The sequence below is a fragment of the Bombus fervidus genome, chromosome 17 (assembly GCF_041682495.2).
Source record: "Bombus fervidus isolate BK054 chromosome 17, iyBomFerv1, whole genome shotgun sequence".
Classification (NCBI taxonomy): domain Eukaryota; kingdom Metazoa; phylum Arthropoda; class Insecta; order Hymenoptera; family Apidae; genus Bombus; species Bombus fervidus.
In genome coordinates, this window is record NC_091533.1 from 8,013,321 (window position 1) to 8,035,907 (window position 22,587).

Sequence of the window (22,587 nt, forward strand, 5' to 3'; positions counted from 1 at the left end):
TTACTAGAACGACGAAACGATAGACAACACGCGATTCCCTGAATTAGCAAAGCGACCCCAGTACATATTGACTAATTAGGTTAATGACTTACTCGAATCCGAACGATGTCTATAAAAGATCACAGTCACGAAACGTGGCCCTGTAATCTGGAAAATTCCTACTGTCGGTAATTCGCGTTTCGCCATACGGATATAGGTCGTCGAACCAATCGTAATTCACTTTTATCAAGAACATTATTGACTAGAAACCCTTTCTTGCGAGCCGCCTGCTCGTTCCATCGATATTTACGTGGCTGGTACTTGAATGATTCATACCGGTTATGCGATCGACATACTCGGTAAATATCAGTACGGAGACTGATGCATACGGACCAGACGTAACCTCGGTAAATGCTGCTCTGGATCGACCAGAATTCCACCGTGACAAATGAAGTCGATTCGTTGAGAAAATTTGTTTATTATTGGGTTGGCAATTAAGTGATCGCGGATTTTATCATGAGGTGATATTGACAAAATCCGCGATCATTTGCCAAACCCAATATATTAACTTGTTCCGAGAAGTCGATAATATTGCATTCATGCGCTTTTTATATATTACTTCGCTACTTAATCTTACTTTTCAGATTTGCAAAGTTAATTCCGCCGTGTCTTCGTTCTAACCGACATCAGACTTTTAACTATCTATACGACTATACGAGTTTTCCGTGGAAAAATTATTCGTCTTTGTTCGACAGTGGATTTCTTCGGGTAGCTTGTACAGGCTTCTAAAGTATTTTATTTCTCGTTTATGTCTTTCAAATGAGTTTTGTTTCACGATAAATAAAGTAACAATAAGATGATGATAATTAAAGTAATCGTCGAAATCGCGAACGCGTCAACAAAGATCCTGATCAAGATAAAGATATAATTTATTCGCTGACTGTCTTCGACATAAGCATAATTTTATTTACAAGCGAATGTATCGTTCGAAGAAAAAAGCAGTTTATCTGGAATATGCAGCGCCGGTGGTACTTTTTTGTATCGTTTCAGTCAGGTGAAAAAGCTGGCAGAATCGTTCATTTGTCATCGTCAGGTTGTCCAGACGAATTTTCCATTCGTCAGAGCTTTTCTTAAGCGAGATAGGCTCCGCGAGCCTCGGATGCATTTACGCTCGCCATCGATCATAATTAAGAGAATAATATGGATTTATGGACATAATAGTTATCCTAATTATCGCGTTAAGATCCTTATTAATTGATAATTTACTTATCCCTGTGAATACCTCGTGGAAATAAAATTATTTTTACATTAGTATCAAAATTACGGATAATTATATAAATGAGAATCGATAATTCCCTAATTGCTTAAAATATGGTGAACCAAGGTAATAATAGTGTTCATTTTTCGCGTACACGAACGACGCGCGTGTCCCGCATTTGTTTACACGGTCTCGGTTTCCTTTTATCGACAGGCCAGACCGTCCGCTTTCACGAATGTGCAGTAACTTTCCACAAATAGAATACTTGAGTGACAGCTTGACAGCTTGGTCGTATACTAAAGAGATAGATTCGATTTGCCATGGCAATCCACGTCGATCGTTTCTTAATCGAATTTAAATAATCGCCGTTCCATAGCCAAACTTTACTATATTTATCTGTGTTTATTGTATCGTTGAATTTTCATTGAACGAATTAATTTTCGTTTATTCATTCACCAACAAGGTAAAAAATGTTTGTATCAAACCAAAAAGGAATGTTTCTATCTTTTGATAAAGAATACATTGATTACTATGTAGATTTGAATAAACTGTGAATGTTGTATTGTAATTTTTCTATGTATACGTAGATACTCGAATTCACCTGTTGATACCTGTTAATGCATTTCAAAATTAAAAAAAAAAAAAAAAAAAAAAAGATTTCATCTTCATGAAATGTCATAGAATTCTAAAGTCGCAACTTTTCACAATTTGTTCGATTCAGAATTTTCGTTTCATTTTCATCATGCAGACAACGTATGACAACAGGAATTTCTTCCTCGGGCCAGTGAAACAAAGAACCCCGTTAATTTTAAACTGATTAATGATCCCGCGAAAGACAGCCGAATAAAGGATTATTACTCTGAACATACAAACAGCTGTCGAAGATTGTGATTGATCGCAACACAATCGCTTACTTTCACTTGATCGATCGAAAAATCACACAGTCCCTTTACATTTTCCAGTTTCTCCTCATACACACGATTTAAATATGAAATATTATGCAAATGTCAATTTATACGTACGAAGAAAAAATGGAAATAAATATTTATTTGAAACGAAATTTGCATGGGTCTATTTTCCATAATAATATAAAGCTTGAGACGAAAAGAACGAAGACCGGAAGTGTTGGACGACCTCTGGCGGTCGCTTAAGAAAGCAAAAGAAAGTATGTATACGGTATGACAGAGCGGATATAACGAGCTCAGAGTTGGTCGTCGGGTCTCGTTGCACAGTTACATGGGCCGTGTCACCTTTCCATTAATGCAGAGAAAAAAAACGAAGTCTTACGGGTTTTATCGCCAATTAAAGGTTCGATCGAATCGTAATTCAACCCGCGAATTTGTAACACGAGTTGTACGCTGCACCGTGTATAGTATGTTCTCGAACGTTGTCGATTACCGATCGATCCACTTGTATATTGTATATGCAATCTCGTTCAAAAGTCTTGGAACACGTTGTATCTTTATTTTTAACCATCTAATCGATATTTATTAATAACTCAGCTGTATGAGATTAAGCTTGTAAATATCTTAATATTCCATTAATAAAACATTCGGGGATTCTATGCACATGAGTAACGCGAAGGTTTCACAATGCATCGATGTTACTTAATTCCCATGAAATTACCTTTTCTCGAGCTTCGTCGTGAACATTTTGCAAATACTACGTGAACGTTGTTCGAAAATACAAATGATGAAAAGGAAATCTCACCTTGTAACAAATAATGCAGGTTTCATCTTAAGTGCTGACTCATTTATGCTAATGCTTCCAAGAAGATTTGTAATACGTACCTGAAACACAAAAAGAAACATATCCGTCAATAACCGCTGTTTCCAGAAACTTAAAGAAACACGTTCCTTTGTAACGATTAATTTTTACTTAAAATATTATTCATCGGAATAGCAGCCTTTCGTCTGCTGGAAGCAATAGTTTCCTGATGAAAAGAATTTCTTAAAATTGTATTATATAACGAAATCTAATGGAAATGTAATTAAAAAGTTACATTACAGTTCTAATATCATGAATTATTAAATGATCAATTCAAAAATTACATAATCGATTAAATATATTAAAATAGAAAACCATATATCTGTATAAGAATTGACAATCTTTTTATGATTTTATACTCATGAGCCATGACTCACAGTGCATCAACAAACTGTCCATTTTTTTATTGTTTCTCAGAATAGCTCGATCTTAAGCGTTAAATTTGTTATCCTGTGTAGCAAAGTTAACAGATAAAAGCATTACGTAAGAGATTCCAGCTTGTTGCAAGATTGTTTGGTGGGTGGAAGAGCAACCGTTCGGTAATATCGATAGTATAGAATCGTTATGGGAAAACAATAAAGCCAATGCAAACTCTTGTAAACTCTGATATCGTGCCGCTCTCGCGTTTCTTTCGTTGGTATCGCGTCTCGTTCGTAGGAAATTCATGCGAACCGAGCCATGTTTGGCTAAAAAACAGCCACCTTTTACATATTCGGACAAAACGATTCGTCACGAGCAATATTTGAAATAATATCACGAGGTAAAGATCGAATCGGCAATGCACGTCACGTAGAAACTTTCATCGCGTACAAAATATACCGCACTGCGCAATTCTACTTTTTCTGCTTCTTTTAACTCATTCAAGACAAAAGTAAATTTCTTTTTAGTTAATTCACATTATTGGATTCTATCGAACTTGTTAGGTTACGCGGAAAACTCGTAGCGAAAGTTTTGACCTTTCTAAGAAAGATTTAATCGGAAGTAGATTTTCCGTCAACTATAACTTTACGAGATTTTTCTCAAAAAAATTATTCGTCTTTTTCGCTAACGAATTCTTACGAATAGTTTCTTCACGTTTCTGCAGTACTTCGTTTCTCGCCTATGTTTTTGCACAGGCTTTGTAAAGACTACGATAAATAGCGTGTTATTTTAAATATTCCGGATCACGATCATGGCAATACGTTTCGTGGAAATTCATGATAAAAATATTACAAAATATCCGAGCAATCCAATATATTATAAAATACAGTGTGTTGATAAAGTAACCGAGATTAACTACTACGTGTAACTATTCAGTTTTTTTTTTTCTTAATTATTTATTTGGATTTTACAATTTGTCCAGAGGGACATTTGGTAAAATATTATATCTTAGTGAATAAAAAAATAAAAATAAAAATATAGCATGTGGGTACCCAGCGGGGTACCATCGTCGTGTTTGCTAGGTTATATATCCTTTGTGTGTAAGTATTCAGTGACGCTATACTAACGTCGATAGGAGGTTAAAATATGAATATCTTGATTAACCTAGAAAATTATAAAAACAGCCTACGTTTCGGTATAAATTATTACCGTGCATCAAAATATTCATAATTACATTTATTATGTATGTATAGAGATGTTTATCGTACGAATTCAATAATTCCAACGATGGAAACAAAATAACGTATTGTACAACGAACTCTGGCAATAATTCTCGGTGAAAAGGGATTTTATATATATAAATATCAATCAATAGCAGCGAAAATTTAACGTTATTCATAAGTTATATTATTAATAAATACTCCAGATAATATTACGTTCTATAGTGATTTTCGAAGCATTCGATAATGGAATGAATTATAATAGAAAGCATCGTCGTCGAATTCTTATAAACATTCATAGTTTCTGAAAATTATTAAAATTATTGCTTGATAAATTTAGTATTATGTATGCTGGGAAAGAAACGTGTATCAAATAAATTATATTGATTAAATTGTTTTGGTTATATTATACAATGTGAAATGGTTGACTTATGTTGTAGCTGTTGTACCACATTCACTGTACATTGCGATACATTAGCGATTGAGCTGTAACACTATAATTAATTAATCATAGTTCTAGATGCCTGACGTCCATTTCTCTATTACCTGCTACACTCCATGAATCATACTTTGAAGTACGAATTGATGTATTACATATTACATTGTACGTGTGGAAAGCAAATTATCTCGACGTCGTATCATATGTCTAGAACATTTGAAAATAGTCGAACATATATATATATATATATTTTTTTTTTTTATCTTTTTAATAGCATTTCGAAAGTCGGTGATTGAAATAATTGCATAGTAATAACCAGGCCGCGGATGTTTATCCAATTTCATATTTTTATAAATGTAATGAAAGAAATAGAATCTAAATAGAAATTTGTTTCACTCGTGAAGCATATAATTTTAAATATCGCTATACTTGACGACTTTTCTTGAATCTTCTCATAATACACTGTAAAAAGATTCGTATAAATGTAACATAAATTAAACTTAACGACTCAGCTGACCAATTCCTTTCTAAACGGGGTACGGATTTCTATGCATTCGTGATAAATTTAGAAATGCAAAAATGCACAGAATGCACGCGGCGTGCTAAAATATAAAATACAATAGATATATATAAAATAAAATATAAGATAAAATAAAAACTATCAAAGGTAGAATTAATCGTTAGAATATACAGCAAATTGGTCGAATCTCTCAGAATCCATCGCTTTAATTATCTTCAGAAAAAGAGCTGACTTTGTATAGAACTCGGCACCCTGCTTGTAAAATATAACAAAGGGAATTAACAAAAAGTCGAACTTTCCTTGCGCGATAGTTACTAAAACTTGCTCTTATCGGCGCTCGTATGGAAGAACAAGCGTAGAGAATCGAAAATGCAACAGAATCGGTAGGAAATTTTTGTCGAACTCGATCATGGCGACACTTCGTGAAAGCGGCACGCGGCAACGCCTTTCTCGACCTATCCACGAGTGTTGAGCTCATTAACGGAATGTCCTGTGCCGAGGAACGATGGTACTTGATTTATTGCCGCTACAACTACACATACCAACTTGCCATGGTTTTATCAGGCCGCTCGTTAACGACGAAGAAACAGCAACGGGGGTCGAAACGGTGAACCATGGGGGACAAAAGGCGATTTCCCACGAGCACTCGACCTACACAGATCTTTGCTTCGCTATTCGTAAAACCGACGCGACATGCTAACGAATCGCAGCGTTGTAAAGCTGACGCCGCAGCGACCGTTGCCACGTTTTCGCGCCTTGGGTATTTTTTCAGAGACGAACTCCAAGGAGCGTGCCTAACATCTTTATATCTACGATGGCTGTGAAAAATATTGGCACATCCTTGTATTTATTATAGCAAGGTTTCCAAAACTTGATTGATGAGACGAGAGCTATTTTCAAAAATATATAAGATCGATGTAACTAACGATGTGATAGCCAAATTAAGTGACTTAATCCAAACTTAAGGTAAATACGTGAATCTTTGATTCAACAATTTCCATTCGATTACGTTAGGTATCGATTATTATTAACGAAGAAATATAGTGGATTTATGTTAAACATAGGAAATTCGTTGGGAGCTTGAAATGATTTGTTTGGCACGGTATGCTGGCTATGTGGAGAAAGTATGTCTGGAGAAAAATTGTCTATTAGCGTGCTTGGCCTCAGAAAGAAAATTTCTGAGATTTCTGAACTAATATATAATGGTTTCGTCAATAAAGCAAATGTTTATTTATATTGACTAAAGCGGCAAATGTACCGTATTCGACGACTCGTTTGGATTTCCAGTTACGATATAACGAATTGCTATTTTTCAACAAACGATATAATCGATCGAAGCCTATCTTAATTATTGCGTTATATATTTCTATTGACAAACATTGCCGATCGTATACATATGGTGTATACGTATTGACATTACCGAGTATCTTGAGATGAATCTGCAGATCGAATGAGAAGATATGTATTTCATTTTTACATTATGCCGTGTCGTGTAAACATGATAAACGCGTGTGTGCACTAATTTTGAACTATTATACTTGAAACGCTATAGAGATAACGATGACGGACACGACATGAAAGTAATTTCTAGTCAGATAGGAGCGAGTAGATTTATGCACAACGACTATCAAAATAAATCCGATATTCTAGCAATTTACCAGCAGGCTGATTTGAAAATTTCACGACCTAACTTAGAGATAAATATCATATAACGTCTGGCCATGAACTCATCAGCTTACTCTCGTATCTAAATTCACATCGATATTAATACTAAACGGAAATTACTAATTGGGTTTTACAAAATGCAAAATGTACTTTGTTTTAAGATTAATGTTAGCTGCGGTTCTTTGTTTGGAAACAAGGAAGGATAAATTTAAAATGTTTACAAATACCTGAAATCGGTAAAACAATCAAAGCAATAAATCGATCGAGCATAGCGAAGGGGACACAGATTCCTGAATTCTGTTGGGAACGGAGTGGCCGATTGGTTAATGAAATAGAAATTCTAAAGCTGGAATATCATCCGATCGTCACGAGTTCCGTTCTACCGATAGCTCTGGAATGTCCACGGATTCAGGACACGTTCGGCCCAAAGACATGCTATGTCCAATGATCTTGGTTTTAGAGGTAGCTAGAGCTACAGGCCGACACCGTTTCTATCGTCTGGATCTCGCAATCCTTGCTTCTCATTTATACAACGAGCAACAAATCTTTGCCTTGTCACGGAAGTCCCCATTAAACCAGATTGTTGGCTAACCATAGGATCGTAATAGTACGATCTTCGAATCCTTACATTTTAATATTGCTCTTATTTCAACAAAATTAAAAAAGATTAAATTATTGGAAAATTAGATTAAAAAGATTTTTAACTCGTTAAGAAAATCTTTAACGTAAAATTGAAGAGAGAAATCGTGAACAGAAATAAGAATTATTCTCTAGTTTGCTGTTATATTTTGCTATGGACTTGAGATATTTTTTGAAGGTTAGAAAACGCGAAATTCTTCGCTTAAAAGAAAGAAAGAAAGAAATAGAAGGTCAATTATACTGTGACGTATATTAAATAAGAGAGAGAAGAAAAAGCGAATTCTAACCTAAAAATTGTATTAGACGAAATATTTCGCGTTATGGATTCGTCATCGACTTATCCACGCATCTCAGTCGATACATCGTCGATAGCCTGCTGTGGATATAATCGGCACTGGTATCTCCATGCTATGGGCAGCATTCTTGCCGCTTACCATGGAACAATTACGATCGTGTCGTTCGCCGACTAATCGCCTTTAACGTAGAACCGCCAAAATTACCCGGAACAGGTAGGATCGCTTGAAATTCCAAATAACATTCCCTACGTCGCAGTGTTTCGAATCACCGCGTGAACTGCCCATTCGCAAGGACTACTATGTTCCCACCAAAGGCTTATCAGCGTGTAATTTACCAGAGCAAGGAGATGATGGTAGGCCAGTGTGACGAAGCTTCGTTGTAGCATTTTCATGAAGCAACGAATCTCACGCACTTGATGAAAGCGTCGGAACACCGACCTAGCACTCCTTACAAAATCATGGCCGCCATTGAGGCTCAAGTAACGAAATAATGCATAAAAATTGTGTGAACGCAATACTTATCAATATTATTAAATATTATTAATTATTACAATATTTAATTTAATTGCAAATTGCATCAATATTATTAAAATATTTTCCAACGTTTCTGTTTGTTCAGATATATGCTCCTTCAACGTATTGTAATATAAGCATCTCACGCTGATAGAAAACTGCTGTGTACCTTTATAGCCAACTGAAAGCGTTCAGAAGCACGCTATGTATATCTGACGCTTGCAGAGAATACAATATACCTTTACACGCATAAAACCTCATTTCTATTAGTTCAGTTATTTAAAACTTAAACAACTTGAAACCACTTTAATTACTAACCTGTTATTTGTTTGAAATAGTATTCGTTGAAGTTTCTACGTTCAATTTTGCCAGATTTGTTGGTCCGACGAAACGCTACTACTAATTTCTTCTGGCGAACACACTTCAATTACATTAAAATTATACGTAACACATTTAATCATATTAAGACTTTACACTAGATACTTTAATTACATATATTAAGACAACACACTAGACATTTGAGTTTTTAACAGTAATGTAACTGATACACGCGGACAACATTATGCAACGAACACAAGACGTCCATAATGGCGATCTACTGATCACGTTTACAACTTTTTTGGCGGGGTCTGCAAGGTGGCGCATGGGTCGCAACTATTTTCACATGGTCACACAATCGATTCCAAATCGATCTCGTTCGAGTAGCTCGATACGATCTTTATTTTATCTTATACTATTCTTGCAAATTCCTTAATTTCAAAGCAACAACAGCTGCGATTGTACAGGAATGAATAATCGACAGAAGCTTGTTCTACATGTGAAAATAGTTTCGTTTCTAAAAAAAATGAAATTTGAAAATTGATTGATTGAAATGCACCAGGCCAATTCTTAATTAAACAAATCCAAACTCTATTTCCCCGAAATAGAGGCTTTCAAACGGACAAATTTTATTTTACATTCTTCGCTTACTTTCGCATGTAAATTAACTTCTCGCTGATAGTTTATTCGCGCTCAGTCGATAATTAGACAAGTTCACATATTAAATAGATTTTCGAATTATATTTTATCGAAAACGAAGCGTCGTATGAAAGGATATTATTCTTTTTTTATTTTCAACTTTATTTTTTCATACTGAATCATCCCTTTGTTGATTTTAGCATGATTACTGGGACACCTTATATATCGACGCGGTCGAACGACCCTGGAGAGAACGTTCGTTCGCCTCGTCGTGCTCGTCGATCACACAGCATCGTCGTTATTGTTGTCGTCGGTGAGTGCAGGTGACTGTAGATCAAAGGCAGTTAACGCGTACGTGGAATCAGAGTCTCCTGGAACCCAGTTAAGAATTGCGTAACGCAAGCCACGGGTCAATTACCTTAGGCATAGATGCCATTGCGGCGACACGGTGCGCAATCGTTGCAAAGTGATCTCGTTACAACGCGCGTGCGACGTAGTACATTGCTTTGCTTCACTTTGCGTGATCTATGCCGGTCGCTTGCGTTATGTTCCCTGGATTTTGCAATGCTGTTACTAAGGTGTTGCTCGAGAAACACACGCTTTACAATCAAATATATGCTCACGAAAGTATTCGAACACTTATCATAGAAAACTTGTATGTACAGTGGCTACAAAAAGTACTGACACGCGTCCTTCTTTTTCAATGATGCCTTCTTCTATGAAATTTTACATTTCATTCTCACAGTATCGCAAGGACTTTTTAATCACAATTAAATGATACGAAATTCAATACGCTCAGTCATAATTAATTAGCATGTAAGTGTTATAATAGATACAATGGTGTGCGAATACTTCTCGTAGCCACTGTACATATCCTATGCGTTATACAACGCGAATTACTGCATCTTGAAAAATAAAAATTTACTAGATAGAACGTTTTAACTAAGAAGAGCGATATTCTCGTCACATTCTGTTGATCTGTCTTTCCTAATCACGCGGAATAGTTACACCATCGTCCTTGCGAGCTTTTTTCCACGCTAGTCGTGATCGAGACAGGATATCGGACGAACGAGATGGATCTACGCCAGAAGATAACCGATCCTGGGACGCGGACAAATCGCGTGGTCGGTTGACCGTGAGAGGGACTACGGTTTGAATAGCTGAGAAGGGAAATATGACTGGCAAAAAAGACGTCGGGTATAGCGAAGAGAATAAATCTTGCATACGTAATGACGATGTCTGATGCATTGTTTTGCGTGGTATGCGAAGGATTTCATTTCGAGTGGTTTATTTCATTAAGTTTTGTTTTGTATCGAGGAAAGAAAAGTAAGAGGAAATTTTATGTCAGGTTGTTTAAGAGATACTCGTCCTTATTGTATTAAGACGTTGGGGTACCTTTTGAAGAATTTTCAATATTTATATCACAGAAAATACTAGAAAATTGAACTACTACATAAATGAGTCATACTTATTTTTTTCAAACTTACTCACTAAGTCGTTGATTAATAAAGCATCTATTCGACTTAAAATGCATGTCATGCAGAGATGACGCATGATACATACTCTTTCAAGAATCTTGGTGACAAAAATAGGAAATACGAACAAATAAAAATTGCAAGTTCGGATATTGGATATCCACGAAATACTATAAAGAATAAACGAGATCGAACCTCACCTCGAAACAGTAATAGAACATTTTGCGTTAAAATCCAATCAATTTTTCACAAATTTAAAAATTACTCGAAATTACTACGATCTATCTAATCTGAACATAATGTTGGTTTCCCAATATCTACTGGGCTGGCTTTCACCAACGGCATATCCAGTGAAACTTCTCTTTCCTTGTATGTCCCTTTTACCCTTCTTAAGAAGGCGCCGAAGGGCACGTTTCTCGACATGCTTCGTGAGAAGCTACGGTTGATGATGCTCCGAGACGTGACTATGTTCAGCACTTCTTCGTTGGTTTTATCAGTTCCGTACCTCCGAGAAAATACGACAACGGCGGATCTCGATGGTACGCACTGATTTCTCCAATCCTCAATTACGTACTATATCGTCTTCTGCTTTTGCGATAGATTTCTGCTTCTCGAATATTTGATTGCAATTTTTATAAACCCGTACGTTTGATTGTTTAGGGCTTTTCGAAGTCTTATTGGAACTTTATTAACGTTTCTCCTTATTTCTAAACCGAAAGCAACGAAAATCGTTTAAGCAAACATCGCTCGAGGATAATTAGCATACTCGCAATTAATTCAGCTTCTTTTACTGTTTCGTAACGTCTCGAGCAAATATCGCGCTTTCTCCAGGAAAACGCTTGGCACAAAAGTACGGAGACGCTCATAAACACATTCCATTGCTGTGATTTTCTCCAAAGTGTACAAAGTGCCGGAGGGACGAGATGAAACAGCCGCGAAACGAGAGGAAACAATGTTAGAAAGGTGCGAAAACGAGTGCATTGGTAAAATGAAACATAGCAGGCACGAAGCAAGGCAGAATATCGTTCTTACGCGTATTCTTAGTGAAAAACTAGACAACCAACCGTATCGTGAAACGTTCAACCCTCTTAGTCCCCGTGAGAACGATGGAAATCCGATGCAGTTTTTATTTTGAACTATGGACGAAGCTTAACAGCTGTTTCTTACGACGACCGATCCTTTTTCGTTATCATTCGAACGATTAAAAGACAATTTTCTAGATAAATATAGCTTATTTATTTCAATAATATTTAAAAAATTATGTAATTTTAAGTTCTTCAATTTCTAACATTTTTACATTTCTTATGTTGCCAATGCGTTGCCGCGCATTTACCGTCACAATGATATAACTCAAAATTTCCAGTTTTTAAGTTATTAGTAGAGAAAAATAATGTTTGAAAATGTAACAATATAATTTTAATGTAAAGCTGCATCTCGATTTTTAATACACCAAAAATACTACGGTATTTTTGGTTTCCAGGTTAAATAAACGTTCGCAGATATTCGATGCAGGACGATAGGAAAAAGAGGGAAAGATGACACGGAATGCGCAAACGGTCAAAGGAAACGGTTTCGGATCGCAATTCGGTGGCACTTCTGGTGTCTCTCTGACGCCTTGACATTGCGTCCGCAGTAACGTCAGTGCAATCAAGAACTCATCTCCTGCAGGAAGGACAGTCTCCTCGGTATTGTGCTCTCGTCACTTGGAGCTTGTCATCAGCTTGGAACTTGCCGGAAACACGACTCAGTTCTGACTCTGCTCCATTCTGTTTCATTCTATTCTGTTCACGACTTAATATTTCCTTTTTACTCTTCGTTTTCCACGTTATTAATATATCAATATATACATTCGATACATTCATACCGATCATATTCGATCGTAAGACCTATCGCCGTGATTAATTAACGATAATTTTCTAGACACGAAATTCAATTCCAGAAATACAACTAAAAACCGAAGAGCCTTCTCAACCATTTCCTCAAAGATAAAAACAAGAATCGTGAAACGAGTGACGCGTAGTTGTCAAAGGGTAGCACCGCTTGACACAAAAGAAACGAAAGTTTCGAGAAAGGGTGGAAAGAAAAACACAATAATAACCCGATGCTCGGCACGCTGTAAATACTGAAAAGGGAAAAGCGGAATAAAACAATAACGGGACAATTGGTCCACTTTGGACCAAGTTTCCGTGGTTGAATAAAAAGTAAAAAGGCATGACAAAGCTTCTCTATCTATTCCACACGATAAAACGAGAGAGAAGGTTAAGAGGAATAGAGAGAAGAGTATGAAGGAAGCGTAGAGGGGTGGAAAAGGTATGGAGGGGTTGTCTTGAGGCCGACGCCCAGATCGATGCTCCCGTCTGAGGTTCCTGTAGGCGGAGGCTGTGCAGAATTCCCGACCGTAAGGATCTCCGTGTACTTCTCCTGTTATTTTGCTTAGCAGAAAATCTCGACCTCCACAGCCCTCCAACCAAAGAAACAATGTCCTCTTTTCCTTAAAATGTTTCGCTTCCCCCCGCGAGGATCAAGTTCACTTCTAGTAAATTCATGATCGAGGTCATTTCCAAACGTTGACCCTTAAAAATATGGTTTCTTCGAGTGTCTATGATGAAATATTTTGAAGCGACAATCTATATAGCACAGAGTCTATGTTTATAGAACACTATGCAAAGACTTTACGAACATTTGCACGATCATAAATTATGAATAAATTTTTTTAAATATAATATCTGCAGTGTCATAACCATCACCATTTGCCTGAAATCATTTGAAATCCGAACAAACAAATCTCTACGAAACAAGATTTATCTGTATATACGTAACTATCGAAATTTTCCTAGCAGACTCCTAAGTGCTGTGACTCCAGCAGATTAAAATTCCTTGAAAAAGCATAAATTTCGTAATTTCTAAGAAAATCTAGTGGCTACGAAATAGGAATAGAAATAAGAAAAGAAAGTCACCGAAGGGTTCTACATCTGCCGGACGATTCATCGAGGCATTCACGCGTGGAAGGCCCTCCATTGTGCGGCATTACAGCCCTTCAGGGTGAAGTCCAGCCAGTCTTAAGGGCACATGTGACAAATGCCTTTATTCGTTTTCTCACACCAGTATACCAAGTATGACAATCGCGGCGAAGCACGTATACGCACTCCGCGAAAAGCATTCTTCTGCTCCGTCGTTTACGACGAACTCGATCACGTGCCATTACGAACCATAGAAAACGTCAATAACCTTTGACTATACGTAATAGAGACACGCACCCGCTCCATCATTTTCTAGGCAGTGTAGAATTAACAGAATGAAAATTCAAAACATAGGAAAATTTGATTTTGAGCGACATAGACGCATACGCGTAAATAATTTCTAGCATTTGATGGAATTCTAAAATTCAATAAACTCCACATCGATCAATTTAATGTTATCGAAACTGAATAAAAAGTTTGATTTGATTGTGGGATTAAATATGTATTTTTGTACTGTATGAAGCATATCTATCAGTAATTGTTTGCAAAACTTTATAAAAAATTATATTCTGCGCAAAATTTCGTCACCTTTCGTGAATTATAAATTGAAAGTGTAAATTATACGCTTCAAGCAAGATATAATATAGTTTTCTTAAAGTTAGAGTATTTTCACCTTTGAAAATGTTTCGTATAATACGGTATAATACACATATTCGTAAAAATTTTCTACATTAAACTGGTATTCAAATTATTTCGCGAATCGTTATATATCGAAGTTTCGTTGGCAAACATCTTTCACAACAGAAGCTCTATAGATGAATATTTATCCAAAGTCCTATCCGAATTGGATCGGCTTCAATGACAAGTGTAGGCTGATCGCGACGCAACTATAATTCGATATTACGAAAACTTAATCAGGCATATTCTTTTTCTCTTTCTTTCCATTCGTTTTCCCATGGGTGCGAATAATTCGATCTGTCAGTATCGGTGATGAGCTGACTCAGTGACCTTTCAAGGTCTGTACCGAAATTACGCTCGCACACACCCGTAATGCGATTTCGTGGCTCGAATTAATCATATTTTTCTTCAATTTTCTGCCTATTTTCTATCATCCAAGTCCAGTTTCGAATTATTTTCACGTATGGCTAATTTAAAATTTAATATCACTAGATTTAAAATTTCAAACTAGACACACTGTATATCTTATTAATACTGTGCCGTAGAATTTAATATTAAAATTATGAGAATGGTCAAAATAACCAATGTATAATTTTTCGTTGAAACTTTGTGGACTTACAACGGTGCATCTCTACATTTTGTTGATTTTAGTGGTTTCTTATAAAGTACATGCATGTGGATAGATGCTCGTCTTTTTTCTCGTGTATAGTTACTTTTCATTTCAATTTCTTTAGTACAAATTTTATATATTAAAATTTACGTAATCAAATGTATAAGTTTGCACACGTTTTCTGTATGAAAACGTAAACGAAGGAAATGTTTATTAAATGTAAAAGGAGTCTGTCTATTAAGTAGCTACGTATTTGGTAGGAAATCAATTTAAGAAGAATTGGTTTCAAACATCGACTCACGGTTGTTAACCACAGGGAACGCAGCACGTACCAGGGCAGGAATTCCTGAACCGCAAATGAAGTGTGCAGACTTACCTGTAATAAACATAAAAATAAAATGCTTATCGTTTCACGCTATGTTTGCGCTTACAATTACGATTAAGGTGAACACTCGCGGTTATAGCGTTCACGGAATCATCCTTGTTAGTTCGGATTATACGAGAAAGTTGGAAAAATTGGAAAAAAGAAGATAGATGCCCTAGCCTGCTAAAATAATAAAGGAAAAACAAAATAGTTGCGTAATAATAGAAATAGAAGTAACGATAATTCTATACAATTCAAAAATACAATAAAATAGCCGAATACTATAGTATATTTTATACTATATTTAATTTATATATATTATAAATATATATAATTTATAAATATTTGAATAAAAAAGTTCGTAAATTAAAATGACTAAACATCTTTATGTAATATTCAGAGATTTCAATTTAAGTAACAAGTTTCGTGGAAGTTTCGAATAACACTGAATTTATTTCCGGAGGAAGAGGATGTAACACACGAAACTATACATGGAATGTTGTTTGGGAAGTGTAGCGTCATAAATTAGCGCCATTAGCGTTACACCCTTTCTAAGAAATGCGCGTTTCCTCGAGACTGTGTAACGAATGTATGATGCAATAACGTGTACCGTGTTTATTAATATCAATTATAAAGAAAATAATTAATGGTGACAGCCCTTCTGCGTTTATCGTGTACCCCAGTGTCGCTGGCACGTCATTAAATCATTTGAAGAGAGGGGAGAATTCGAAGAGATTGGGAACAAGGGTTGCCAACCCTTCGCTACTTTGTTTAATAAATTTTACACGAAATTTATTTCCGTTAGTTAATCCCTTCTGGAAAATATTTAAAATTTCCATAAAAAAAAAAAGTAATAGATAAAGCAAAGTTCCTTTCGTAAACGAATAAAAAATTAAATTCTAGCCCATAAACTCTAAAATGAACTTCATCAGCGACAATTACTCGTCTTTGTCCGTTACGAAACCCACAAATGCTTTTTTTCTATCGGAAGAATCAAATTAGAAGAATCCGAACGGCACGATAAAACGTTGATTTACAATCGACAACATTTGCAGCGATAACGTACTCGCAGGCGTTACTCATTGTACCAGGCGTCGGAATTACGTAACGCGGTTCTGTGAATGAATCAGAAGTTACGTTGGTGCCGCGGCTTTATCTAATTGTAGGACGTGCACTTCTTTTGCTACGTTACTTCACGTTGCGTGCATTTTTCAACGAGCAGCGCTGTCATAGGCGCAATGCAATGACGAACCTCTGGACCCTAACCTACCTCTCTGCTTATGTTCGAGAGAAGTGGAAATGAGTGACGACCATTGCGAGGTATCACCACGACGCAACGTAAGCTTAATATAGATTGTTGATTCTTGAAGTACGTATGTGGCGTTTGAGCTTTTCTAAAATAGCGGCCAACAGCGTTGCGATAGATCTTTAAATTACTCCTCTATAAAAATACGACTTATCACATTTTGTTATGTTATAAATATAAATATATATATAGGTATGTGCTATAAATAGATCGATTTTCATGCATTTGTACAATCTAAAATCGCAAGAATTGCGTATGATAGAATGCATATAACGTAGGAAAACATATAAAATAGCCAAAGTACGGTACTCGTTATAATTTTTGATAAATAATTTCTATTTAAGTTCTGCCTCTTTTATTTTATTTTATTATTTTTATATACGTATACATGTATATATAAATTTTCATAAAAAATTTGCAGCCTGCTTATAAATTATGATGTTCGTTATTCGAGTATATCTTCGTATATAGGGTAAGCGAAGGAACAATTTCAAACTTCTAACTTTTTCTTTTGAAAATATTTCGCTACAGGCCGGAACGCGACGAAGGCTGACGTCTTTTTTCACGGCCCTGACTTCCTGATGACAGTAGTAGCCTTGAGTAGAGGCTCGAGAGAGAGTGGAGGAACCGACGCTGAGTCGAGCAGAGCAAGCAGGCGTTACAACGTTACAACATTACGACGATGAAGAGGAGGTAGAGTTGCATGGCGTGTATCTATGTTTAGAAGGGCGAAACGTCACATCCGGTAGTCTACGCTCCCCTTGATCGTTCGCTCGCTCTTTCCATGTTCCGTCTCTTTCTCTACACGTATTTCTCGTAGCGTTTCTTCTTCGTCAACCTCTTTTCCCTTCCTGGCTACTGGACACCGCGTTGTCACGTGCCGTGACTTATTTCAACCGACTTTTAGCCAGTTGCGTATATACATGAACGAGATTTGAAATTTCATCGAAATAAAAGTTTCAGATTAGGAAAAAATTGAACGCGTAATTACGTATCAATTCTTCGGCATCTTTTAATATTCTGAATTAAGTAAACGATATTCTAACTATCGCGCGTAATACATTTGTGTAAACTGCGTCGTGAAATACTTTCATGCCGTTTATAAGAATTCTTCGTATGGACATGACCTACGGCAAATTACGATCCTAACCTTCAAGCTGACACGATATTATGATTATCGATCGATCTTTTTAAGTGCGTCAAGGTTGACAACATCCACACAACATTTTCTTTTCTTTCATGGCTGTTTGGTATCGAAAAACTGATTTTTCAAGCATATAAATTATTATACGCTTGCCACGTTGCAATTCATCCATTTACTGGTAAGATTTCGTTACAAAATGAATAATTTTCAATTTGAACTTTTCGATCGAAGCTTTCTCGATTCTCGTTAAAAAACTGCAGGACCATTTCTATCAATCGCTAATTAACTCGCAAACAATTACGCGGTAACGTTATCGGACGGTCATTTTAAACATTTAACCGATTCGAACATCGACGCGGTAAGCAACAATTCGACTGCGAATCGGCGTTAATTTCAGGCCCCAATTAAAAAGACGCCCGATCCAATTAAAATGTCAAGCAGAATGGCCGCGTACTCACCCCGTATGTGCGCATGCGCACGAGGCTTGTTCGTTTCACGCACGTTGTACCGCCGCGTAGAATGCGTAAAGCAACGTGTGCTGCACCACAAGAGAGAAGCAAAGCAGAGTTTTCATTAATGAGAAAGTGCTCGCCGCGCGTATCGAGTTAAGTCGACTCGAGTTGAATTGCGTGCATGGTAAGAACTCGCGTTCTCTGTCCTCGTGTGTCGTCGACAAGAAATATGAACGTCGGCGAGCACTGCATCCTCGTTGCATACGTAACACGTACAGTGTACACAACCGTTCGTTCATAAGTATTAGGTAGTTTGAACATACTTAGTCATGAATTAATAATATAATCGTATTTATCGAATTTTTAAATTCGATTCTTCTTGAAGAACAAGCTAACAACGAAACTTTGTTATTGTTAATTGCCATCTTATTTCCAGTTTTGTAACTTCAACAATTGTCTCGTACCTCGTTGTCAAGCAATTAAGACTCAAGTATATTTGAAATATCATTAGGAAATTATTAAATCGTCTAATTATATTTAGAATTATCGTATCTTCAGGAACCAATATTTAGTATTATAATAACAATTACAGTTAATTTGACGTAATCTGATTTTATATATATAATATAATAAACTACTTTTTTTTAAATAAAATAGCCATGTTTTTTTAAAAAATTACAGGAATGCTGCCGAGTAATATAAATTCAATGAGAAAATTACGTATCTACTACTTTCTCCGTTTACCTGGATTATCGAACGGAAATGGTCTGCGAGTATTGGCTCTAAAGAACTACATGTTTTTCTCCATATCGTACATTTATACTTGAATTTTTCTCGTTTTTCGAAACTTCCGTGTCGTGTGATATAAAATGTTCGCAGGAAAATCGTGTGCTTTTTATCCTTAATAATGGTAATCTCGGCAAGGAAATGTGAAAGGAAGGAACGTAACGTCGCAATTACGTCTGTTGTTTCAAGCGATCGTTGCGCTCGAGCTTCGTACGCATCTGCGTAACATTCCAGGGTAATTGAAATCCCTCTTGACGAATGTTTATGTAATTTTCTCATAAATCAGAAGTATCTCGAGCAACGGAGATTAAAAATACATTAAGTAATATTATAAACATACCATTTGGAGACTACAAGAGAAAGATGCGATAAGCCACACTTTCAACATGATCTTTCTATTTGATTTTATAAAATTAATTTGTTAACTAGGAAATCCAGTTTGTTAATATTCTCACATATCTAGTTCTTATTTATATTCGTACAATATATCAGAGCATAGTTTCACGAGGAAATGCCACATCCGGTATAAATGTAGTTAGAAAATTATGATTTTATTTAATTTAAGAATTTAATGTCAAGCTTTTTGTCGATTCCAGTTTTCGATTTCTCACCAATTCCAGGATCACGTACGTTGCACTCACGTACGAATGCTCGTACTACGTTCTCGTAATGTGTACGCGAATTATGACGCGACAAACGCGGCTTCTTGGATAATAGAAGCGACGAAGAAGACAGTAGGTTACCCTGCGCCATAATAATAAACGCCAACGAAAACAAAAACATCGACTATCCGCCTACTATGGAATGTCGTAATCCCTCCCTTCTTCTCGTCTGATTAAAAAGAAACAAGATGCACGCTCCGCGAAATACGATACACGTAGTCTACTCTACTTGGAAGTTAGAGCAAAAGTTGCAACTTGGGAAGAACATAAGCTTTATTTAAAGAACAATTAACACGTTAACTTCTGGGTCGAAGTCGCGTGGCCTTCCATTATAATCCCAGTCACTTTACTACTAACGCATTTGACTAGAAGCTAGAAAATGATCTTTGCAACAAATATTCTTGTTCTAGATATATTTGCAGCAAATATACTGTACATATAAGATACGCGAGGAAAACAGCTGACCAAAATTTAGAAGTATATTCTGCTCACACTAAGAATGGAAAAGATGATGTAAGCAAGGACCCCAAATCTTTCTTTATCCAAGATACGAACGCTTTTCAAACGTAAATCCTCTGGAATTCTTTCTTATGGCGACGTTTTCAGATTCTTGTTTATGATATCCTTGTTGTTAGCATGAAAATACCTCGAAATCGTATTATCGTTATAGTATATTAATAACAGACGCGTTTTGATGATGTTAGACGACGAAACACAGCACAGAAGAAGACGATTAACAATGTTCTGATGGCACAGAAATGGAGGATGAAGGACTGATTAAACCCTATGACTCTTGAAACTGACTAAATTCGTTTGCTCGATTGCACCACGCTCTTGAAACTATCTCATACTATGTATCTTCTTGTGCTCGAAACTTTACAGTGCATTTCTGGAATCTATTCAAATACAAGCAGCCACTCGATCTCGTCTGTTCTACTCCAAACACTCGTCATTTGCGCTCGAGAGTCGCTTCAAAGTTTATACGCAGTTACCATGTGTACTACGTTCTGAATTTTACGTGTTCCTTGGTAAAAGATTAAGGAACCATTACGATCAATGATAAATACATTTTGTGTACCATTCGTTCGACGAAATAACAAAAATTTAACCTTTTCTGAGATATTATATAAAAATAAAAATTGTGAGACTTGTGAGCGAGCGAGATACGCCTGTCTCATGATCGTTCTATAAATGAAAGAAAGAAAACATGAGATTGCAGTTAAATCAGAGAAACTAACGGGTCGAAGGTAGAATAGGACAGAGCTAGAACAAATCGGCAAGTTTTCGCGTGGGTTGCAACAGTGAAGGAGAATCGATCGATCACAAAAGGTTCGAGGTTCATGAGTTGGCACGCCACGCGTTTCGCTACATAATCAATCGATTTCTCCCTCATCGACTTACAGTCTACGTAGAATGTATGTTGTATATAGTTTTCTTGCAGCTTGTAGTACAATAGTGCATGTTCTGCTTTCGCAGGCCGGCCAACCGTGAAACAAAGGAAGTCGAAGTCTTCCTATAGACGCAGCGCATGTTCCAGCTGAGTGTATGCATATAGAACATCGGATGTGTCCGTCTTGAGATTATTACGCAGTTGTATACTTTACGTTATCTATTTATTGTGTAATATTACTTTCTTAAAAGATAAATTGATGGATATCAATCTTTTCATAGGTTTGAGACAAACGTTTTCGTTTAGAATATATTCAGAATATAACATTGAATAAATTCGACAATTCTAACCTTGATTTATGAAATTCTTGTCTCGTAAATTGTAAGCCAATTTTCAAACGTAATATTAATTTTAATGTTTGCCAATTTTACTATCAACGTTTGCCAAATATTACAACGTAATAATCTTTTAATTACCCGAGTCACCCTGTTCTAGATAAATCAGTTACTAAGCGAAGTTCGCTTCATTCAACCTATTATTTTGTGCCTTAAAAAACGATAATATCAAACTTTTTTTTCTTATTCTTTTTCGTTTGGTAGCCGACAGACAATGTAGCAGTAATCGAGTATATCTACGTATATCTATGTTGCGAAGCACGAGGAACGGAAAAGGGGAATTTCTTGCACGCCAACGCGCGTGCAACTTAGGTTTCTCCCCCTTTATATTGTTGCAATATGGATATCAGTCACGAGCGTGCATCTACCTTCGAAACCTCCCCTGTTCGTTCTCCGCTTCCAAACGAACATTCACTGGAAGACAATGCGGCAATCAACATTGTTCAACCGAAGAATCGATTCCACCGCTGACTTCGATATAACATAGTTGCTGGAAAATGTACAACGAAATCGTAAAATTAACACGATTATCAAAGCGCTAATTTTAGATATCGAAAGTAGAAACTTGAGAATTTATGGTCAGTGGTGTGTTTTAGCATTACTTTTGTTCTGTAATTTTTATTTTATTTTAATTTATATTTGAAAATACTATCGTAGTGTATTTTGCCACGAACAAAGAAGAAAAGTCCAGAAACGAATTACTTTTCATTTCTTCAAACAAGAAAAATGATACCTGTTTAAAAGATTCTGTA

The 22,587-nt window shown here is 36.2% G+C and overlaps 1 protein-coding gene and 1 long non-coding RNA gene across 4 annotated transcripts in view; one reads left to right on the forward strand and one right to left on the reverse strand.

Annotated features, from left to right (window-relative positions):
• Nucleotides 1-22,587, reverse strand: part of Crp (transcription factor cropped) — a 160,829-nt gene that overhangs the window by 74,031 nt on the left and 64,211 nt on the right. The window lies entirely within an intron of this gene.
• LOC139996303 (uncharacterized) lies at nt 16,891-19,821 on the forward strand. Its single transcript, XR_011802188.1, has 3 exons — nt 16,891-17,038; nt 17,538-17,699; nt 19,284-19,821. It is a non-coding gene; the product is annotated as an uncharacterized lncRNA (long non-coding RNA).